The sequence below is a fragment of the Gorilla gorilla genome, chromosome 1, assembly GCF_029281585.2.
Source record: "Gorilla gorilla gorilla isolate KB3781 chromosome 1, NHGRI_mGorGor1-v2.1_pri, whole genome shotgun sequence".
Taxonomy (NCBI): Eukaryota; Metazoa; Chordata; class Mammalia; order Primates; family Hominidae; genus Gorilla; species Gorilla gorilla.
The window spans coordinates 126,975,011-126,996,441 of NC_073224.2; the positions used below are offsets into that span (position 1 = coordinate 126,975,011).

At 49.6% G+C, this 21,431-nt stretch overlaps 1 protein-coding gene and 1 long non-coding RNA gene across 7 annotated transcripts in view; one reads left to right on the forward strand and one right to left on the reverse strand.

Moving 5' to 3' along the window:
- The window catches only part of KCND3 (potassium voltage-gated channel subfamily D member 3), a 222,176-nt gene that overhangs the window by 81,629 nt on the left and 119,116 nt on the right, over window positions 1-21,431 (forward strand). The window lies entirely within an intron of this gene.
- On the reverse strand, window positions 12,935-15,678 carry LOC129525296 (uncharacterized). Its single transcript, XR_008669485.1, has 3 exons — window positions 15,189-15,678; window positions 14,717-15,085; window positions 12,935-13,051 (listed from the first exon to the last, which is right to left on the reverse strand). It is a non-coding gene; the product is annotated as an uncharacterized lncRNA (long non-coding RNA).

A 21,431-nucleotide genomic window follows, 5' to 3' on the forward strand; every position in this document is an offset into this window, starting at 1 on the left:
AGTCTCCAGACAGCTTTCCTTTCCAGTCCACTGGCCTGTTCTAAGCCCTATTAGGTGCTATGCTCACAGCATGTGTGCACATAGGAGGAATACAAAGGACAAATATTAATCAGCTATCTATTGCTATATAACAAAATTCCCCCAAAACTTAGCTACCTAAAAACGACAAACATTCATCATCTTACAGTTTCTGTGGGTTAAGAATCCAGACATGGCTTAGTTGGGTGCCTCTGGCTTAAGAACCCTCACGTGATTGTAGTCAGGATGTCAGCCAGAGCTGCAGTCACTTAAAGGCTTGACTCACATGGTTGTGGGTTGGTCTCCATTCCTCACCATGTGGCCTACCTCTTGTCATGACAGCTGACAGCTGATACAAGGGCAGTTGATCTGAGAGACAGAGGCCACCAAGATGAACGCCATGTCATTTCTGCCATAATAGGTAGAAGCAAGTCAACAAGTCCAGCCCACACACAAGGGCAACACACAAGATGTGAATACCAATAGGATATGGTCTGAGAGTCTTCCCCTTTGTTATTTTGTACACACATAAAGAAAACATTGCCTTCTAACTCTTCTGCATCTGAAGACAACATCTGGGACTCCCTGAGCACACCCCAGCAACAAGTCTGTTCTCTCATGGAGATCAGTTCATCAATCTCTATTGCACACTTGTGCCCCATGAAGTGTGGCAGGTGCTGCGACAGCTGGCTGAACACGAGGGAACAGGAGTCCAGGATTGGGGGACAGTAGGGGGGAAATGAGGACAGAGATGTCATCCCACTGAGCAAATTCTGGACCAATCCTGAAGGACAGGAAATGTTAGCCAGAAGAGGGGAGTGGGTGTTTTAATCTGCAGGGACAGTGAAAGCAAGACTTTAGAGGGAAGAAAGGTGTGGTGTGTGGGGACGAGAAAGGCTTCAGAGATGTTGGAGTATGGAAATCAGGAGAGCATGGGAAGCTTGGGAAGCAGTGGGCAGCTGTTTCCCTAGTTTTCTTTGGATCCATCTTGATGGCTGTGGTCAGACTGGATTAAGGAGTGGATGCTTTGTGCACAGAGAGATCTGGAATAAGGAAAGAATGAATGATCAGCACAACCTGATCCCCCAACCCCAAAAGTTGGGATCAAGGGGATATCTCTGAGCCCAGGGTAGAGAGGAAAAGCAAGGTAAAAGAAGCAGTGTCCTGAGAGAGAACCAGGTCCAGCCTAGGGCAAAATTTAAAAATCAAGTTGCTTATTTGGCTTGATAAGACAGGAAAAGAGTTACATTTTGTTTTATTTAGAAAAATAAATAGTGATTCTAGGTGTCACATATCACAAGTAAATGACAACTGCCAAATAATTGATGCTGACACGAAATGGCAGGAGGTCAGAAAGGATGGAAGCTCCTCTTCTGGAATGGTCTGGACAGTGGAGAACTTTACATGGACAGTGGGTCCTTACAACATGGGCTGGATGGTTGCCAGGTAAGACGCTGTGCTGTTTCCCAGGCAGAGGAGGTGGTGCAGATGTTCGGGCGTGTTCATAGTCACAAATGCTGACCCCAGAGACTGAGGGTCTCTGCACACCACATGCACTTTAAAGCATCAGGCTCTATGTGTCTATCTCTACCTTCTTTCACAGCCTGATAGCTCTTTCTCCAAACTAATGAGTCTAGGAAAGGAAAATTAGTATACTCTTCCCACCCTACACCACCCTTGAGAATGGGACTCCAGTGGCTACTCTGGGGCTCACAGCCCCCAGGACACAGAGCTTAGAAGTAGAGAGAGCTTTGAAATGAAAGTCAAAACATTGGGTTCTCCTAGTTCTCCACCCAGGTAGTTATGAGACTGCTGACAGCTCATCCAACTCACTCCCTCTCACAGAGCTGCAGGGTCCTCATCTGTAAAATACAGGGGCCGATGCTGCAGGCACATGGTCCAGTGTTCCAGCTGCACATTAGAATCTCCCATGGAGCTTTCTAAGGTCAGGCATGCCCAGGCCCCAGCATGAAGGATTCTACTTGAAAGGGCCTGGGTGGGGCCCAGGCATTACTGTTCTTTAAACTGCCCAGGTGATTCTGATGCCCTGCTGGGGCTGAGACTCACTGGACCATGTGCTCACCAAGGCTCCTGAAGGAAGCATTGATGGTTTTATACGCGACTCCCAGAAGGGCTGCATGCCATAGTCACCTGAAGAATGATCAACACCAGCCTCCACCTCTGGAAGGTGAATCTCCAGGTCAGAGCGAGACCCACAAATCTGCATTTAAGATTGTCCCCCAGGGAGTTCTGTTGCTGCAGACGCATGGTCCAGTGTTTGGTAAACACCAGATGTCCTTACCCAGTACCAGAGCTGGAAAACTTGAGTGCATCTACTTTGCCCCTTACCAGGGATCCTTGTGAAAGCACCGAGCCTCTCTACTCTCATATTCAGTTAGAATTCTAGCAGTTCCTCACAGGGCTGTGGTGATCAGCTGAGTGCTGGTACAGCGATATTGTTTTTATTATTTCCCTGCTGCCTGGGTGTTCTGGGTGCGTGTCTCCCATCAGTGTCTCCTGCTCTGTTGCCTCTTCGGGTACAGCACACAGTGCTGTGTGGTCACAGATGCTTAATCAAAGGGTGTGCATGGAGATAATGAAGACCTGGGCCTGCTCTGGAGTGTGCCTCAGAAATCCACTCAAAGAACAAGACCACGCAGTTTCTAAATCAGTCATTTGGGCTGGTTTAGCATGAAAGGCTCTGATGAGCCGGGACTGATTCATCCATTCTCAGTGTTCTGGGGAGGTACGGGGAAGAGCTCTCTGAGAATGCCATGGACTTCCGGCGTGAATAACACAGCCTGTCTCCCCCTCCGTCACTGACAGGGCTGCCCCCTCTGCAGGTGGCCTGGAGTGGCCAAGGCAGAGGGACGTGATCCCTGCTTGGCCAGCTGGGAGCCCGCGAGGGTGGTGGCCCAAGTGCATCCTGAGTCTACCTCCACAGAGTCAAGCCCCTGTCCCCTCCCCGCTCCACTGTGTGAGGTCGCCATGGTGACTTCTTGTCCCCAGTATGTCAGGGCTCTATCAGAGCCAATCGGCGGCAGGTGCAGATAAGGGTCTCTAAGCAGGGGCGGCTGTCACGCAGCTTGCCGTCGCCACCAAGCGTAGCATCGATTCTCGCCTGTGCCCGTGCCCACAGAGGATGAGGGAGGCTGGGGGAGGAGGGAGCCCTTTCTATATTTAGCTCCTGCACTGGGTACATCCCAGTGGACAGCTTTGAAAGAGGCTGACTTCCAGCTCAGCATGGGAAGGCTTAACATTCCTCAATTAGGCACACTCACGTGGGGCTGTGTTTTGCCCATAGAGAGGGTTAAAAGAAAACAGGCAAAAAGTAAAGCAAGAGGGAAGAGAACAGCAAAGCTAAGCTGATTTATAGCAGCTAGGAAAGCTGCCCCTAAAGGGTTCCTCCAGCCACCCACCAACCCCCAACCCCACCCATAGGCCTTGGGGACAGTGGAGGGAGGTTGGCCCAGTGGGTGCTGGGAAGGGTGACAGGAGCATCAAAATAGGGGGTCCTCTGGGTTGTTTAGCAGTCAGCTTAGTCCCTTAGACCAGAGGCAGAGCCCAGGGCAACTGAGCCTTTGCCCCGAGTCCTAGAGTAATGTCCCTTTGGCGGGACTCCACCATCTGGGAGGGGTGCAGTGGGAACTCAGGTTGCTGGAAATTGAGGTTAATGGACAAAAAAAAAAAAAAAAAAAAAAAACCAACCTCCAAAGAGACATGAAAGGGATTCAGCACACCAGGGGAGCCAGAAGGCCAACAAATTGTTTATTTGCCTGAATTCACCAGGTAATTGCTTGTCCTTCTGCTCACTTCTGCTACCCAAGCTGTGGCCCATCCAGTGGCCTGGACTGAGCTCCCTCAGTCTGGACATTGTAAGATAAGAGAGACCAGGAAAAAGGATCAAGGTTCTGGCCTCCCAAGGCTCCTAAGCTCCCAGAACACAGGCATGAAAGAGAGACCTAAGGACAGACATGGAGAGACTCATGCAAATCAGCATCCTATGAACTGGCTGAGGGGCAGGGAGGAGCAGCCCATGGGTCTGGGGGACTGTGACTGAAGGCAGATGACCACCTGACTCTGGCCTCAGGCCCCCTCCCAGCCAGTCAGTGTGGGGAGTATGCAGCCAGCCTGGCATTCTTTCAGAGATGTCAGCAATGCCAGGTGAGGGCTTCAGTGCAAGATAATTCTCATTGTTCAAATTCTGCTCAAATATGGCAGTAGATGCAAGTCACCCTGCTGCTTAATGAGCAGATTCAGAGATCAGAAATCAATGGCTTCTCCCCTGAAAGCTTCACTCTTCAGCATCACTCTGAGCCTGAGCAGAGAAGAGGCTTTCGGAGGCTTGGCCACAGTTGGCCCAGGACATACTGAGTGGGTGCTATCTCCAGGTGGCTAGGCTGGATGCTAGCACGGACATTTGGAAAATCTTCCCTCCCCCACTACATCCGTGTTGAATGTCACGTGACCTTCCTCCGCCTCCCACCTGCTCAGCCTTTCCTGCTCTAACTTTAGCCTGGAGATAGTAAGTAGGCACCAAGGAAGGCTGGAGAAAGCAGCGAGGTACTGAAGCTGGTACTTTCCTTCTGCTCCCTCTGGTCGGATGGTCACCAGACTCTCAGGGAACAGTGAGCCAGGCTGAGTATATGTCCCAGACTGGAGTCAGAGAGAAAGAGTTCCACCTCTTTCTCTGGACAGCCTGGTTCTGCCCCAAAGCATATTGGATGAAAGAATCCCTTCTGGCCTTCAGAATCTGTTTTTGAGCTCCTACAGCCTATATGTATATGTGTAAACACTTACACATGTATGTTGACTGTATATCCACGTCTGTATATATGTAAATACGGATCTTTAAAAATATATATTGAGCACCTACTATGAGCAAAGCACTCTGCTACTCTCACAAGTGTTCAGAATGGGCAGGGGAATAAATGAAGGTACTAATCATATTATTTACTGAGTACCTAGTATATTCCAGGCACAGTGTTAGGTACTTGACACCCAGTGCATCACATTTATGCCTCACAACAACCTCAAGGTAGATATTGCTATCCCTATTTTGCAGATGAGAAAACAAAGGATCAGAAAAGTTAAATTTGCCCAGGGGCACAACACTGGAAAGTAGCTGGCAAAGTTCAGATTGGAATCCAAAGGATCTCCTGGCCCCAGACCTGTGGACCACTAGTTTTTAACACTAACGAGCAGTGGGCACATGAGACAGGTGCATTCACAAACCCCTCCCATTACAAAGAAGTGAGGAAGCAGGGCTAGTAGAATCAAGTTGGCTCCACATAGGAGTGTGGTGTTAGACACTGTGTCCTACCCAGGACCTGTGAGCATGGTGTTGGGGGCCTCTCTTAGCCACACTCCCTGTGTCCCTCATCTGCACTCACGTTTGTCCCAGGGTACCTTTCCTTCCACCAAATTGCTGTCTGTTGCTCCAGGCTCATTCAGTTGCCACTGGATGTAGGTGTGTTGTTAAGTCACGTGCTCCTCACCTGCTCTGTTACCCGTTTAATCCCTGCACACTGGATTCTCTGACTTGCAGTACAAAGTGTCCCACGTATTAGCTCCCCAGAGGCCTGGACCCACTTTGGGATTGGCTGCCCCCTCACTGGTCATTTGAGCCCCGTTCCTATCTCGGACCCACTGGCCAGGTACTGGGAGCAGGGATACACCTCTCTTCATTCACCTGCTGTACCTGAGTGAGGCCGGAGGGGGCTCTGGGAGATTCTGAATCCTGAAGCATTTTTGTGCTTTAGTAAGTAGACCACTGAGCACGTAGGATCTTACTCGGCTTTGTTGCTGCCTAATGGAGTAGTTTGGGGTCCTCAACTTCTCCTGGCCTCAGTCTCAGCTGCAAAGTGAGGCTCCACTTTTCATTCAGATGATTTCTAAGTTCCCCTCTGATCAGAGCTGATGCTCCAAGATTCCTGGGAACCTTGGGGTGGGGACCGTGGTGAGAGATGCCGCTTTCAGGGTGGGGTCAAAATGAGGTGCCTGTGGACAACCTGGTTCTCCAGCCTCCAGGCAGGGGAGGTCAGGCTGGGGCTTTGGGACCCACATCTCTCAGAAAAAAGAAAGCATTCTTCCTAAGCCTCTTCATCAAAAGTACTGGGAATGAGCCTCCCCACCGCCTACAGAGGTGGCGCTCTGGGTTCTGCTTCAGCATTTATTGTCCTGACCCATTTTCATGAGGTCTCATTCTTTAGTCTGGGAGCAGCTCATTGAATTCATCGTATATCTCAGGGTCCCCAGTGCCTAGCTAGGGGCCTGCCACTGCACAGCCAGTGCACTATGAATATTTGTTGAAGAAACAAATGAAAGTTTTGCCCCGGCCCTTAGAATGCAGGCTGAGTCTCTGGCTCCAGCTGGAAAGCTTTTATGCTAATGAGTGTTGATCTTGCCTCTCCAAGTAGAAAGTAACTCCTTTAGGAAGGTAGCCTGACTTAATTCTTTTGTAGCTTGCATGGGATCTCACCAATTCTGGGCACATAAGATGGGCTCAATATAAACTTGTTAAAATAAATGGAATGCAATATAACACATCACCCTTTGGACTCCAGGGGCAGCTGCTAGATTCTTTGGGGCATGTCACTATTTAGCCTTAATTACCTGCTTTTATATTAGCTCTGGGAACCAATCTGACTGAATGATAAGATTTTGCTCCTGGATAATAGCTAACAATAATAACTACCTTATACTCAATTCATAATATGTGACACTGCTGTGATAAATTCTTTACTTCCCTCAACTCAATCCCAATAACAATCCTTCTGTATTCATTTATTCATTCAACCAGTTTTTGTTTGTTTCTTTTGTTTTTTTAGATGGAGTTTCACTCTTGTCGCCCAGGCTGGAGTGCAATGGTGTGATCTCGGCTCACTGCAACCTCTGCCTCCCAGGTTCAAGCGATTCTCCTGCCTCAGCCTCCCAAGTAGCTGGGATTACAGGCACACGCCAGCACACCTGGCTAATTTTTGTATTTTTAGTAGAGACGGGGTTTCACCATGTTGGCCAGGCTGGTCTCAAATTCCTGACCTCAGGTGGTCCGCCCACCTCGGCCTCCCAAAATGCTGGATTACAGGCATGAGCCACTGCACCTGGCCTCAACCAGTATTTTTTTTTTTTAGCATCCACTGTTTACCAGGCACTGGGCATATGGCAGTATACAAGATAAACACAGTTTTATTTTCCTCATTTTACAGATGAGGAAATAGACTCGAGGAATCTCAGTAATTTGCAGTAGTCACAAAGCTCCTAAGTGGCAACACTGCATTCATCTAATTGTTTTCACAGTGTCAGGGAAGTGCTGCCCCTCTGCAAACTCAAGTTGGTGGCTAGTTTGCAGGGTGGAGGCTGCTGTTTGGTTCCTTTAGAATCTAAACCAGTGCCTTATGCAAATGAATGTTTGGCAGGTAAGCACACTTGTCACTAGTACCTGAAATGCTGTCTCCTGGAGATTTGGAAGGCAGGTCCGGGGAAATGCTTCTGCACCGTAGTCTCAGATACAGCATCACTGGGGCTTTCCAGAGGGAGGTAAAGAGTCTTGAAGTGGGAAGGGTCAGAGGGAGAGAAGGGTCTCTCCCTCTGGGCGGGGGTCTCTTGGGAGAGATGTGGAGAAGGCAAGGGTGAGGTGCCCAGCAGCCCTGCATATCCATATGTCTGTATATATGTAATGGCTAAGATAGTCCCCCAGCACCATGCTTACAGGTCCCAGGCAAGACACAGTATCTAACACTGCACTCCTGTGTGGTGCCAAGTTGATTCTACTACCCCTGCTTCCTCACTGCTTTGTAATGCCCCGATCAGTGCCCGTGATCATTCCCTGCTCTGGGTCGTGTTGCAGAGAGTCCTGGGAGGCATTGCGTGGATGTGTGGTTCCCCCGAGGACTCATAAGGAGCATGTACAGGAATCTGCTTGTGAGTATCACACTCCTCCTTCTTAGTTGCTGGGGCTCACCCACACCTAAGTGCCACACACACATATACCCAGGTGGCCAAACAGCTCACCTAGGAGTGTCCAGCTCTGTTCCCTGTCTTCCTTTGCAACTGCCCTATGCTGACACACACTCACACACTCACATGTGTACCTGAGTGCTCACACACAATCTATAAGGAAATTAAAAACAACTTCCAAGGTCTGACTTTTAAGGGGTGGTCTAGAGTACAACTAATGAAATCCAGTCTCCTCACTGTGGCAGATCCCCTGTAATTAGTGGAGGGAGTGCGAAGTCACAGAAATTGCCATTGGGTTTTGATCTTAGGAGGCCTTTCTGCAGACATATCACTTCCATCACCTACAGCAAGAGGCAGAAGGCCAGGGCCACCTTGCCTCCCTGACCCCGGTCCCTGCCTCAGGCCAAGAAACAGAACATAAAGCCATTTTCAAATTGATGCTCATTGAGCAGAAGGAAAAGAAGCAAAGATGGAAGGGAGAGGGACTGGTGTTTGCAGAGGGCTTCCCATGAACTAGACCTGGGTGCTTTACCTTCATTGTTTTATTGAATCCTCATGAGAAGCCCCTGGGGGATCAGTGTTACTATCAGGGCTCTGTGGAGTCACCTGCTGGAACAGTGATAAGCTAGGTATTGAGCCAGAAAGCAGGGAGGAGACAGAACAGAGGTTTGATAGTGACCCTTGTAGTCACTGTGGGGCTGCACTGTGAGCAGATCTTCAGCAAGAAGCACTGTGGAGTAAGGATGGAACCCAGATCTCTAGCTTTGGGAGATTTAGAGAGTACTCCTGCCACAGCTAGTAGGAGGATGGGATAGGATTATGCCACCCTGTTCCTGGCACTAGTGGGACAGCCACTATAATTGATGATGGGAAAAAGAACAGTAAGATGGTGCTAAGCCCCAGCAATGCTTGGTACCTAAATAGGAGAGGAAATGGGGTTGCCATGTTAGGCTGGTCTGTGGTCCTGCAGCTGAGGGCCGGAGGCAGCTGTCATCATAGGACTGTGTCCTCTACCCCCAACTCTGCCCCCTGCCCTCTGTGCCTCAGTGGAAGCCGTCTGGACCCCACACTGTGTGGTCTCTGCTGTTTCCCCTCTTTCTGTCTCCCTTTCGCCCTTTCCCTTGGACTCAGCTTCAGGAGGGCAAGGCCTGTGCTTTGTGTACAGTTGAAGCACACACTCAGTAAATAACCGTAAACACATGACTTTACTGCCCACGGGGCTGCTATATTTGAGTTTTCATTTCACTTATTGCTTACTGAAAGTCTCCTTGTTCCAGACCCCAGGGACCAAGGGGCAAATGAACAGTTCTGGCCCTCAGGAAGCTTGTAGTCTCCCCAGGGAGATGGCCACATGCACCACCAATTGTAACCTGGTGCAGTCAATGTCAAGTGATGATCAGAATGATAAGGTCTTTTTGAGTACTGCATATGTGCCAGGCATGTGGAGGTACAGGTGCTGAGCCACGGCGAGCAGATGGAGGAGGTAACCCTGGTGGGCAGATTCAAGAAGACCTTCTCAAAGCAGGTGATGGGCATTTTAAAATTCACTTTTGTTTCCCACCCAGAGGTAGAATCATGGTAAAGAAAGGCTAAGGTAAGAGCTAAAATGAATAGAGTCCTTCACTCTCTAAGCATTCCAGGTGGATTGATTTATTTAATCCTCAACCCCCTGAAGAATACTGTTGTGGTCCCTGTTTTACAGATGAGGAAACCAAGCCAGAGGACAAGGACCATGCGTAGGGTCATAGGTAAAATGTTAAGCTGAGATGCAAACCTAAGCAGTCCAGTTTTGTGGGGTGCTCTTGTAGGAATTGCCCAAGGACCAATGAGGCTGGAGAGGGAGAGAGACCGTGTTTATGGAAGGAAGGTGGTACTTGGAGGTAAGAAACCACTGGTGTCCCAAAGTATTTGGTGGCCTAAGGCATATTTGGAAATAAAAAGTATTTTCTCCTTTATGCCTGGCCTGTGTTTGTCTATCCTTCAGGTTCTAAATAAAATACGAAGTGAATTTCTGTCTTAAGAGCTGATTCTGGGGACTCACTCCTGCCCTCTCCCCATGTGACATATGTACACATAAACCTGCAAGCCAGCTCCTGCACCTGCACCCAAGCTCCCCTCAGCCACACGTGGATGATCTAGCTTCTTTCTGTACCCCAGACTTACAAGTGAGCCCATGTGCCTTCAACGCCTCAGTCCACTGCCCTCAGACCTGCATGCCCTGCCCTACCTGGCCCCACATAGGCAGAAACCCACATACCCAGCTAGACACACTCCGCTCCTGTGCCCCACGCACGTTCACAGGGCGCCACACACTGAGCTGTCCAGCACGCACAGATGAGGCCTGTGTGCCTGACTGCTCCACACAGGCACAAGCACCTCCGGAGGCCCCACACAGGCACAAGCGCCTCCGGAGGCGGCGAGGAGGAAGCCACAAAACCAGACGCAATGTCTGAAAGGACATCTGGGACTGAGGTCCAGGTGCCCTGCCAAGGGCTGAGTCCATATTTTTCTGGGGTGAGCAGATTGCAAAGAGGGCAAACCATAGAGGGTGGGGAAGATCCCCTTCTCTAGGCTGTGAGGATCACCAGGGTGCAGAGAGGCAGGCAGCCCTGGGACTGTTGGACTGTCACAGCAACCCCAGGAAATCCTACAAACACTAAACGTGGATGAGGACTTAGGAAAGTCCTGCAGTTCATGGGCAGGGCCAGCGCTGTAGGAGGGCGGGGGCTGGTGTCCGTTCCCCAACTTGCCCCATGTGGGCTGAGCACCTGCTCCTCGCCTGCCCCATGTGCTAAGCCCTGGGAATACAACAGCGGACAAGACAGACAGACCCCAGCCTGCCTTAAGGATTTTGCAGTTTGCAGGAGTGGGACAGTGATGGTGGTCATAATAATAGTGACTAAGCCCCTCCTATGTGCCAGAACTCTATCACTTACACATGTGGTATGTGTGTAACCCCTGTAACAACCCAAAGGGAAGGTACTTATGATGGTGGAACTGAGGCACAGAGAGGTTAAGTAACTTGTCTAAGGTTCCACAGCTCATAAGTGAAGGAGCCAGTATTTGGACCCAGGCAGTCTGAGAGCCCATGCTGTTAACTGGGACTTGGTGATGATGCCCATAAAGGGGATGCCACCTTCCAGCTTGGCCTGACACTGTAGAGTTTGTACAGCGTTTTAAACACACCTCCTTTTGCTCATTTGAACCTATCGCTGTCCGCTGAGCGGATCTCAACATTCCCACTTTACAGATGAGGAAGATACAGGTAGACATTTTAAATAATGAGCTCTCTACTAGACAGCTAACAGGTAGCCTCCAGCCCAGTTCTGTTGGGTCCAGATGGCACTGCACAGTTTCTGTCAGCACCATGTCCACTTGCCTCCTCTCTCTGGGCTTCAGGGTCCCCACTTGTAAAACAGGAAGAACCACACCTGCTCCCTCCTGATTTCCAGAGAACATGTCATGTGGTATTAATCAAATGGTATTAAAAATAAAATAGCGACAGTGAGCTGAGATCTTCTGGGTGAAGAGCCAGGAATAGGGGGTCAGTCCCCTCCTGTGTTCTCACCATCTCCAACTCAGAAGAGAACCAGGTGCTCAACCACCACGTCATGCCGTCCGTGGACAGACTCGAAGCCAATAGGCCCGGGTTCCGGTTCTGCTCTGATGCGTATTCACCGTGTTCTCGGGGAGGTCCCTCCGCTTCCGAGCCTCTGCTTGCCTCAGCACCGTGGGGCTGGTCACACCTGCCTCCCGGGGCTGTTATGAAGAGAAGTGAATGAACGCGCGTGGAGCATGTTGCCCGCAGTCAGCTCTCGCATCCTGGCAGTCATTTAAAATTATCCTCATTATTTTTATCTTAGTCCTGGAAGTGCTCACGCCTGAGGGGATGGCAGAACTGCTTCCTGAACTTCTTCCTCCTGGCAGTGAATCAAGCTTTCTTCGAAGAAATCCTTTTCCACACTTGATGTGGCCCCAGATACAGGACTCGTCATACTCTTACCCCCAGGAGTTTGCAGGAGGCTAGGACACACCAGCCGGCTGGCCCCGGGAAGAGCTGGCAGCGTTTCCGCTGAAGCTTCCTGCCCACCCACTGGGCCCGAGGCTTGTTCCCCATCCAGCCCCCTGGCCCCCTCCACCCCTCACGGCAGGCGCACTAGCGAATTCTGAGCATATGGAGAAGGGGTTACTCCGCAGCCCCCTGACTCATCCTGCTGCTGAATAAGCCTGGAAGGTGACTGATCTAGGGAACATGCCAGTTTGCTATCAGGGCCTGATCACTGGGATGCAGCTCCCCGGGGACGAGAAAATGAAAAATATGACTAAACTGTCCTCCCACACGGGCTGTCATTAAAACAGTGCTCGCTATGTCACAGATATTTTTGCTTCGTCTCCAAATAATTTGTTCTTCCAACTTTAAAAAATTTCTTTAATTTAATTTTTATTACCCCTTCCCTCACCTCCCCATTTGGTGTGCACTTTGCTCTGTGAGGCCAAGGCAATGTAAAATGCGTGACGTTCTTGCCCAAAGGCCTCCCCCTGACCCTCAGTTTTGGTAAAGGCAGAGAAGCCCCCAGGCAGTCTGGTCTACAGCCTGGTCCCACAGCTGAGGTAGAATCATCCCTCCCTCCTCCCTCTCCCTCCTCACCCTGCCTCCTCCCCCTCCTTCCTCTTCGTCTCCCTCCTCCCCCCTCCTTCCTCTTCGTCTCCCTCCTCCCCCCTCCTTCCTTCTCCTTCTCCCTCCCCACTTCTCCCTCCTCCCCTTCCTCTTCCTTCCCCTCCTTTTCCTCTCACCCTGTCCTCCCTTCTTTTTCCTCCCTCATACTTCTTCTCCCTCTCCACGTCTCCCTCTCATCCCTCATTTCCTCCTCCCCTTCCCTCCCCCTGAGTCCTCTCCCTTCCCTCTTTTCCCCTTTCTTCTCCTCCTCCCTCTACTTTCTTCCTCCTCTTCTCCCTTCTCCTCCTCTTTCCTCTTCCTCCTCTTCCTCTTCCTCCTCCTTCTGCTGCTGCTGCTTCCTCCTCCTACTTCAGCTGAGGAGGAATCTCTTTGGGTATGTGTTTAGGAGAAAGAAATCTGTAGAAAGGTCAGGCAGGCACAGGGCAGAGGCCTTCCTTGCAGGCACAGTCCCCGTAGCCAGAGCATCTCCCCTTCTCTACACACTTGGGACCGGATGGCTCCTGGCCTGATGACCCTGCCATTTGCAGCCTCCGCCAGCCCCAGCTAGGAGCTTCCCACATTGCCGTGGTGCAGCGCAGCCTGCTAGTCATCACGCCTGCCATCCTTCATTCCCGGGAAGAAAGTCAAACTGTTTACTAAGTGCCAAGTACTGTGCTAGGATCTGGGGTAGAGCCAAAAATAAGACCAAGTTCCTGCTCTTACATGCTGGTGATAGTGGGGGGATAAAAAACACATAAATGTACAGATGACTAAGATAACTTCAAGCAAAGTGCTATGGAGATGGAACAGGGTAGGGTGGGAGAGAAAGACAACTTTAAACCAGGGTTATGAGGAAAGGCCTCTCTGAGAAAGTGACTGAGGGCCTGATGCTAAGAAGTTAGCTCCACAAAGGTCCAGGAAAAGAGCATTCTAGGGGGAAAAGGAGCATAGAACACAGCCAAAGCCTCGTAATGGGAATGAGCTTGGCATGTTTGAGAGAAGGAGGGAGGCCATGAGGCTGGAGCAGAGTGAACAAGTGGGGTAAGGCAGAGGCACGTGGAGTTGAGAAGAGCCCTCAACCACACCACAGCGCCCTCGTTCATAGGCTGGGGAAGATTTAGGCTGTATTTTAGGTGCAGTGGAAAGCCACTGGAGACTGTGAGGCAGTTGGCTGATTTGATCTCGTTCATGCTTTAAAAGCTCACTCTGGCTGATGTGTGGAGGTTGGATTGTGGGGAGCAGAGGGGACCGGAGAGCCCCAGGAGAAGGCCAAGTGCAGTGTCTCAGTGATGGGGGCATGGACCTTCTTCTCTTCTGTCCTCCCCTCTCCCTCAAACTGCAGGGAACTCAAACCTACTGTGTCCAGATGAAGCTCTTGGTTCTTATCTCCCCAAATCTGACCTTATCCCCACGTCAGTGGCAATATCATTAACCCAGTTGCCTGGGTCAAAGACCAATGCTGGCTTTACCTTCAAGCCCATCTCAAACCTGACCCCTTCTCACCATGACTCCTGTCACTTGGGACCTGGGTTGTTCACCTCTGATAGGTCAAGGAGTCACTTGGCTTCCTAAGAGAAGGGCTGGCCCCCAGGGAGCACCTAACAGAGGGTGAAGCACCGCATAGGGGCAGGAAAGTAGTGTTGAGTTTTCTAGCCTTGCCTGTACTATAGAAATGACCTCATTTACCTGTGAATTCCTTAAAGAGTTAAGGAATTTTGAAAAATATTCCCCACCTTCTCCAGCCACACTTCCACAGCCTGTGCCTGGCACTCAATAGTCCCGAGTCTCCTACCAAGGCCATCATTCTTCCAAGATTTCCTCCATATTCCGCACTCCCTGAACACCTCCTGAGGGCCTTCTCCCTGCCCCCACCCTGGTTCCCAGCAAACTCCTAGTCATCCTTCAGGCCCCAATTCAAATGTCACCTTCTCCGTCAAGTGTCCCAGACCCCACATTCCCTCTCTCAGCTGTCTGCCCAGCCAGAGTTCACAACTTCCCACTTAGTACTCTGTACTTGCCGGGCTGCCATAGCCTTCATCAGCTACATCATTGTTTATTGTAATTGTTTGTTTACCTGCCTACCTCCCATTTCTGGACTGTGAGCCTTCAGAGGGTGAGGATGGTCTTCTGTCACCATCCTCCTGTCCTCAGCCAGCTCAGCCCAGAGCATCTGCTCAATAAGCATCTGTTGACACAGAGCCTTCTCTTCAGGTCATCGCTTAAGCAAAAAGCCAAGCTGTCTAATCACGTTTGCAAGTCCAAGGTGAGCAAAACTCACCTTCTCCAGGAAGTCTTCTTAGATCTTAGAGTATACTTTGGTGTGTCGTCTCAGCCCTTGGGCTCCCTGTTTGAATTCTATACCTCCCGGGAATATGGTTTTCAGAAAGTCTTCCTTCCTACTTCTCTTTTGTTCATTAATTGGTTCAGTAGATAGTTATCATTCAGTCTCAGCTTAAATGTCAGAGACATGAATTAATTAATCAATCAATTAACTGTCAAGAGACCTTTTCTGATTACCAGTCTAGGGGAGCACCACTCCATCTGATCACATTACCCATTGTTATTCTCTGCGTGGCACTATATTATCTTTCACGTATGTGTTCATTTATTTATTGCATAACCTTCTCTCATAGAATGTACTATAGTTCCAGGAAACATAGCCTGGTCTGTCTTGTTCACAGCTGCCTCCCTTTTGCCCAGAAAAGAGCCTGGCACTCAAGTTGTAGGCACTCAAGAATTATTTTGTAAGCAAATGACTCTTGAGCTCTTATTACACATGAATTGTTGCTATGGGCACCAGAGCCCCTTCCCTGAGAAGGAAAACCACTTGCCTGAGGTCTCAGCACTCACACATTGGAGAGCTGGCTCACTGCATTGTCCAGGGCAATGCCCAATAAATGATACAACATGAGATGTTAGGGTTGGAGCAGAGAGAGAGAAAGAGAGAGTCTAGGGGGCTGAGTGACCAGGCAGGCTTCATGCACAAGCACTGAGGCAAGCTTTGGATGCTCCCTTTCCCCGCCAGGCCTCAGCCTGTGTTGCTCTGCCACCTGAAACACCTGCGTCGTCAGCTCTGGTTTTGTTCTTCAGGTTCCAGCTGCCCCTTCTCTAGGAAGCTTTTCCCTGTCCCTTATTCCCAAGTCTGCAAGACCCTGAACAGCCCTCTCTTGTAAGACTGATGACACAGTTTTGGAATTGCTTTTTATTTTTTGCTCTCCTCCAACACACACACACACAGACACACACACAGACACACACACAGACACACACACAGACACACACACACACACAGGCTAAATAAGGGCAAGGATGGTGTCTGATTCATCTTCAAGTCTCCAGGATCTAATACAGTTCCTGGAACATAGTAGATGGTCAGAAAGTATATGTAGAATAAATGAAGAAGAGGACTTTTCTTCCCTGAATGGCAAGAAACTAAGTACAGATATCAATTTATTCATTTACTCAGCAAATATTTATTGAGATCTGGAGATACAACTGTCAACAAGGCAGACAAAAATTCCTGCATTTAGTGAATCTACATACTAGTTGTGGGACAGACAACACAAGACATGATTAAGTTTGCTGGTAACCCATGTGATGGAGAACGGTAAAGCAGAGAGGGAGATGGGGACAGCTGAGAGCAGTGTTTAACAAGTTAATAAGTGCCGGTCTCCCTGAGAGGGTGTTGGTGGGGATGCCCTTTGGGAGCTGAGGGAGGGCACATAGAGTCTGTGCATTTGTGCAGTAGGTACTGTGCCTCTTGCATGACACCATTCCAGCAAGCCTTCTGCATCCTTGAAGTCTCCTCTCTGATGGACCATTCAGGCTGGCACTCAGACATTCTGTTATTTATTCCTTCTTAAAATACCTTCCTTTTTACCCTACTTCCCTGCAAACAGACTCTCACCATTTTTTCCTTCTCTTTGCAGCAAAACCACCTCAAAAGAATGGTCTGATTCATCTCTTGCCCATTCTCTTTCTTTTTTCTTTTTAACCTGATAAGCATTTATTGTGCTGCCCATGTGCCCGACCCTTTACAAACACCAAGTGATTCTATCCTTCTAACAACCCTATGAAGTAGGTGGCCTCAGATTTAGGAAATAGGGCAAAGAAAGGTTAAACAACTTGCCTACAGTCACATGGCTAGTAAGTGGGGAGCTGGTTTCTGACCCCTGGCAGGCTGATGCCCAGACCTGTGGTCTCAGTCACTCTGCCACGCAGCCTGTCAGTGCCACGCCCCCTCAAACCCACCCCACTCAGGATTTCACCTGCACCACTCTCCCAAAACACTTCTTGTCCAGATCACTGTGACCTCCATGTTGCTAAATCCCGTGGTCACTTCTCACCTCTCATCTTACCTGATGAGTCTCAGGTAAGAGATGGTTTAGCCAGTTGGTTATTCTCTTCTCCATAAAACCACACTCTGATTTTTTCTCCAGGCTTCTAGGACACCACACTCTCCAGGTCTACCCACCTTGCTGTTCACTATTTATCAGTCTCTTGCTGTCTTCTCTTCTCCTTCCTGGGCAGGAGAGCCCAGGATTGGGTTCTTGGTCCTTTTCTCCATTTACACTCACTCACTGGCCATCTCTTCCAGTCTCCCACCTTTAAAAACTCTGCATGCTAAGACTCTGGTATTTATATTTCCATTGCTGATCTTTTTCCCCAACTGCAGAGTTACATACCCATCTGAGTTCTTTGCCTCTACACTTAGGTGTCTAATAAACATCTCAAACTCAATGGGCTCAATACTGAACTTCTGATTTTCTCTTGCCAGCTGCCTGGCCCAAAGCTGCTCCACCCATATATCTTCATTGATGGAGAACTCCATCCTTCCAGGTGCTGAAGCCAAAAGCCTTAGAGTCAGCTTTGATGCCTCTGTTAATCTCACGCCCATATCCAACCTCTCAAGACATCTTGCTGGCTCTTCCCTGAGAGCACACTCAGAACCTGACCCCTCTCACCATCTCCATCTTCAGCTTACTGTAATGTCCTCCTAGCTGGTCTTCACTTGCATTCCTGACTCCTTATCTACTCATCCCAACTGCCAACATGACCCTTTGCAAACTTAAGGCAGAGCATATTTTCCTCTGCCCAGGACCCTACAATTCCTCCCCATTTCATCCAGAGGCAAAGCTGAATTCTTCAGTGTCCTTCGGTGTCTTCCATGTTCTGGTTTCCATGGCCACTCTGGAGTCATTGAATGCAACTCTTGCTCCTAGTCCCTCCCCACCAGCCATTCTGTTTGCTGTCCCTCAGTGTTCCAGGAATGCTTCCACCTCAGGACATTTTCATTGGCTGTTCCCACTGCCTGAAATTCACACATCTCAGAGATCCTCAGGGCTGTCCCCCTCAGATGTCACCCCTGAAGGAAGCTACCCTGACCTCCCCAGGCCTCCTGCTCCCCGTCTTCTGCTCTGTTGTTTTCCTCCATAAGATTTCTTACCTTCCAGCTTATTGTTCCCCTACCCCATTTTGTCTGTGTTATCTTATGTAAAATGCAGATTCCCTACATTTTTCCTCTGCTCCTTTTGTTTATGTGAAAACTGTGTGCCTCTCAATATCCTGCCCCTTCACCTTTACATTTGGAGCCCTCAAAATCACAGAGACAGGCATAGACCTGTCTCCTGAGTGCATCCTTAACTTTGGCAAACAAATCTCCTAAAATGATTTTAAAAAAAAAGATTTCTTACCTTCCCACAGATGGTGTGGTTTACCTATTTAAGTGAATCTTCCTTTACTAGAACCTTCCTTTACTAGAAGCTCAACTTCCTGCTCTCTACAGGAACAGATATCTTTGTTTTGTGCAGTGATATTCTAAGTATCTAGGACAGAGCCAGTGCTCCATAAATGCCTATTGAGTGATTATCTGGGTGAAGGCATTGCAGGCAGTGGGACTAGCAGGTGCCAGGGTCCCATCTTGGTCTCCTCCCTGCTTTAGCAGGGCCAGGGGCCGTCGCTTAGTCCATGGGGCAGACCCATTGGCAAGGCTGCGGTGTCTGTCCCCTGAATTTTTGGGGCAGGCCTCTGTTCACTTATGGTGGTTATGTCTGTGGTTTGTGGCTCGTCCAGGGAAGAGCAGCAGGTTGCTGAAAACAATACAGTGAACCCCAGCCCTGCAGCCACATTGCCTCCATTTACCCAAACGAACTCATTGCATCAAGATAAACACAAAACCCTGATCTAAAGAAGTCCCAGTGATGAACCAACCCCTGCCACTCCTCCTGCTCCCCTCGCACACACAACCAGAGAAAAGTCCCTCATTAGCAAAGCTGCTCCCAGTGAGTGCCAAGAGGATAAGCTCCAAAGGGACTTCAGACAGCAGGAGGGGCTTCCTTCCTCTCCTCTGCAGCCTCTCCTCACCAGAGCCCAGGGTTCTTTCTTCTCTTCCATTTCTTAATGCATGCTTGCCTCTCTGTGCTGCTCCTTCTCCATTGTTCCTTCTCTCGGTAGCCCCTGCAGAGGTTTCTGTCTCTCTTTGGGTTTCTCTGTACCTGGGTCTTCATGTCACTGTCTTTGTTTTCTTTCTTTCCTTTTTTTTTTTTTTGAGACGGAGTGTCACTCTGTCATCCAGGCTGGAGTGCAGTGGCGTGATCTCGGCTCACTGCAACCTCTGCCTCCTGGGTTCAAGCGATTCTCCTTCCTCAGCCTCCCGAGTAGCTGGGATTACAGGCGCCCACCACCGTGCCCAGCTAATTTTTGTGTTTTTAGTAGAGACTGGGTTTCTCCATGTTGGCCAGGCTGGGAACTCCTGAACTCAGGTGATCCACCCGCCTTGGCCTCCCAAAGTGCTGGGATTACAGGCGTGAGCCACCATACCCAGCTTCACTGTGTTTGTTTTCTTCTGCCACCCTCTGTGTGTCATCTGCCTCTGTCTCTCTGTAATCTTTGCCCTCATCCTCCTTTGCAGCTCTTTTTCACAGCCTCTTGCCATCTTCCTTTCCCTCCCATTTCTCTCCCTCTCTTGTAATTACCACAATCCCCACCACCTCCAGCTTCTTCTCTTGGCCTCTGGCCCTTGGAGGGCAATGCTCTGCCGCCCCTGCCAGGCATCCACTGTGTAAGTCCCATCCCTCTTCCCTCCCACCCCACAGTTAGGGCTCCAGCTGGTCTGAGCAGAGCCTGCCTCCAATCCCTGCCCTCCCAGCTCCTCTGCCCTCTCTGGACCTTGCTCTTCCCATCACTCTGGTACACCCAGCTAGGGGTACCTTGTGCTAGGTCCACTGTGTTGGCTTGTGGGCTGGCTCACAGCCTTTGCCAGGACCTGGGACTTTTCTCCTTTTCCAGGGCTATCCCTGTAGTTGGGTCTAAGGCGTAAGATTATTGTTCAAGATATCATGTTAATTTTCTGAGTCTCCTGTGTACATGGGTTCCCTGGGAGAGCCCTCTCCAAATGACAAGTCCTTCTCCCAGGTCCTTCCCACTGAGCGTGAATTTCCCATTCCTGGATGCTTTGAAGTGATTCCCTCTCATATTTAAGTGCCACAGGTCTTTCTCTTTTCCAGCCAGCACATCCGATAACTTGATAAAGCTACATGCCGGCCCCTTGGTTTATCTGCTCTGATTCAGCCTGCTTTAAATGTGGCTTACCTGCTGGCTCTTCCTTTCTCCACCCGGTAAATGTTTACCCCTGCTACTGTGTGATAGAGGAACCAGGCAGTGACCGGGGGTCATTTGCCTTTTGGAGCTTGTTTAGTTTGGAAATATTGTTAAGTCCTTGAGGCAGCTGAGCTGGCCCAGCTGGGCCCCAGAGGAGGTTGAAAAGCCTTAGATATTTTTTCTCTCCTCTCTCACCTTCCGCTCTTTGTCCTTCTCTGGTATGACCACCACCAAATTGTTCTCTTACTTTTGTGATTCTCCCGCTTCCGTCTCTGGAGAAACTTCTCCCCATCCCTCTCCACCTGCACCCTGCCAGAGTTGTATTTTCTCACAAGGTGTGATTACTTAAATGAGATATGTCTTCGAAGGGGCTTTGTGAGTCAGGAAGCATAATACCCAATGACTTGTAAGTGCTGCCACAAGCCTCCGTGGACAGGACAGACAGCTCTTCAGCACTGGGGCAGCGTTTCTCCTCAGCACTCACCTCTTTGACTTCTTTACAGACCACCACCTCCACCAAAAACTCCACTTTAGCCCCTAGATATCTGTGAGCAGGAGCCTGCTTGCCTCTCTCTCTCCGTATGCCTCACTCCTTTCCCTGGCAGAGTCACACACACAGGGCTTATTTTCTTAGAGGACTACAGTGTGGTAAGCATGAAACAGGCTTCTCCCACCTGCTCCAAGAATTTCCTCAGAGCATGGTGACCAGGCAGTGTTTACCCCTCCGTTAATACTGGCCACAATACAGTGCTCACTGCCTTCAGGAAGGAGGCTTAGTGGTCAAGCATATATGTGTTGGGGTCACACGAATCCACCGTCTACTGGCCATGTCACCTCAGGCATGTTTGCTTAACCTCTGTAAGCCCTCCTTTCTCCTTTTGGTTAAAATGACAATGAAGTAAGTGCCTTGGCCAGGATGTTGTGAAAAGTCAGGGAAATAATACAGAGAAAGTGCTTATCACAGGGCCTGATGCTTTGTAAGTGCTCAGTAAGTGTTGCTATTTTATTATTATCTCACAAAGCAGCCTTTGCATGGTTCTAAACTGAAATTGGCCTCCCAATAAATTGAAGAGGGCCTGGTTCTGCAGTCTAGAGCTATACAAAAAGCCCCTAACCCTCCTTGCACAGGACAAGCCTTCAAATGTTTGAAGACAGGTTTCATATCCTTCTAAATCTTTTCCAATTTAAATGTCCCGAG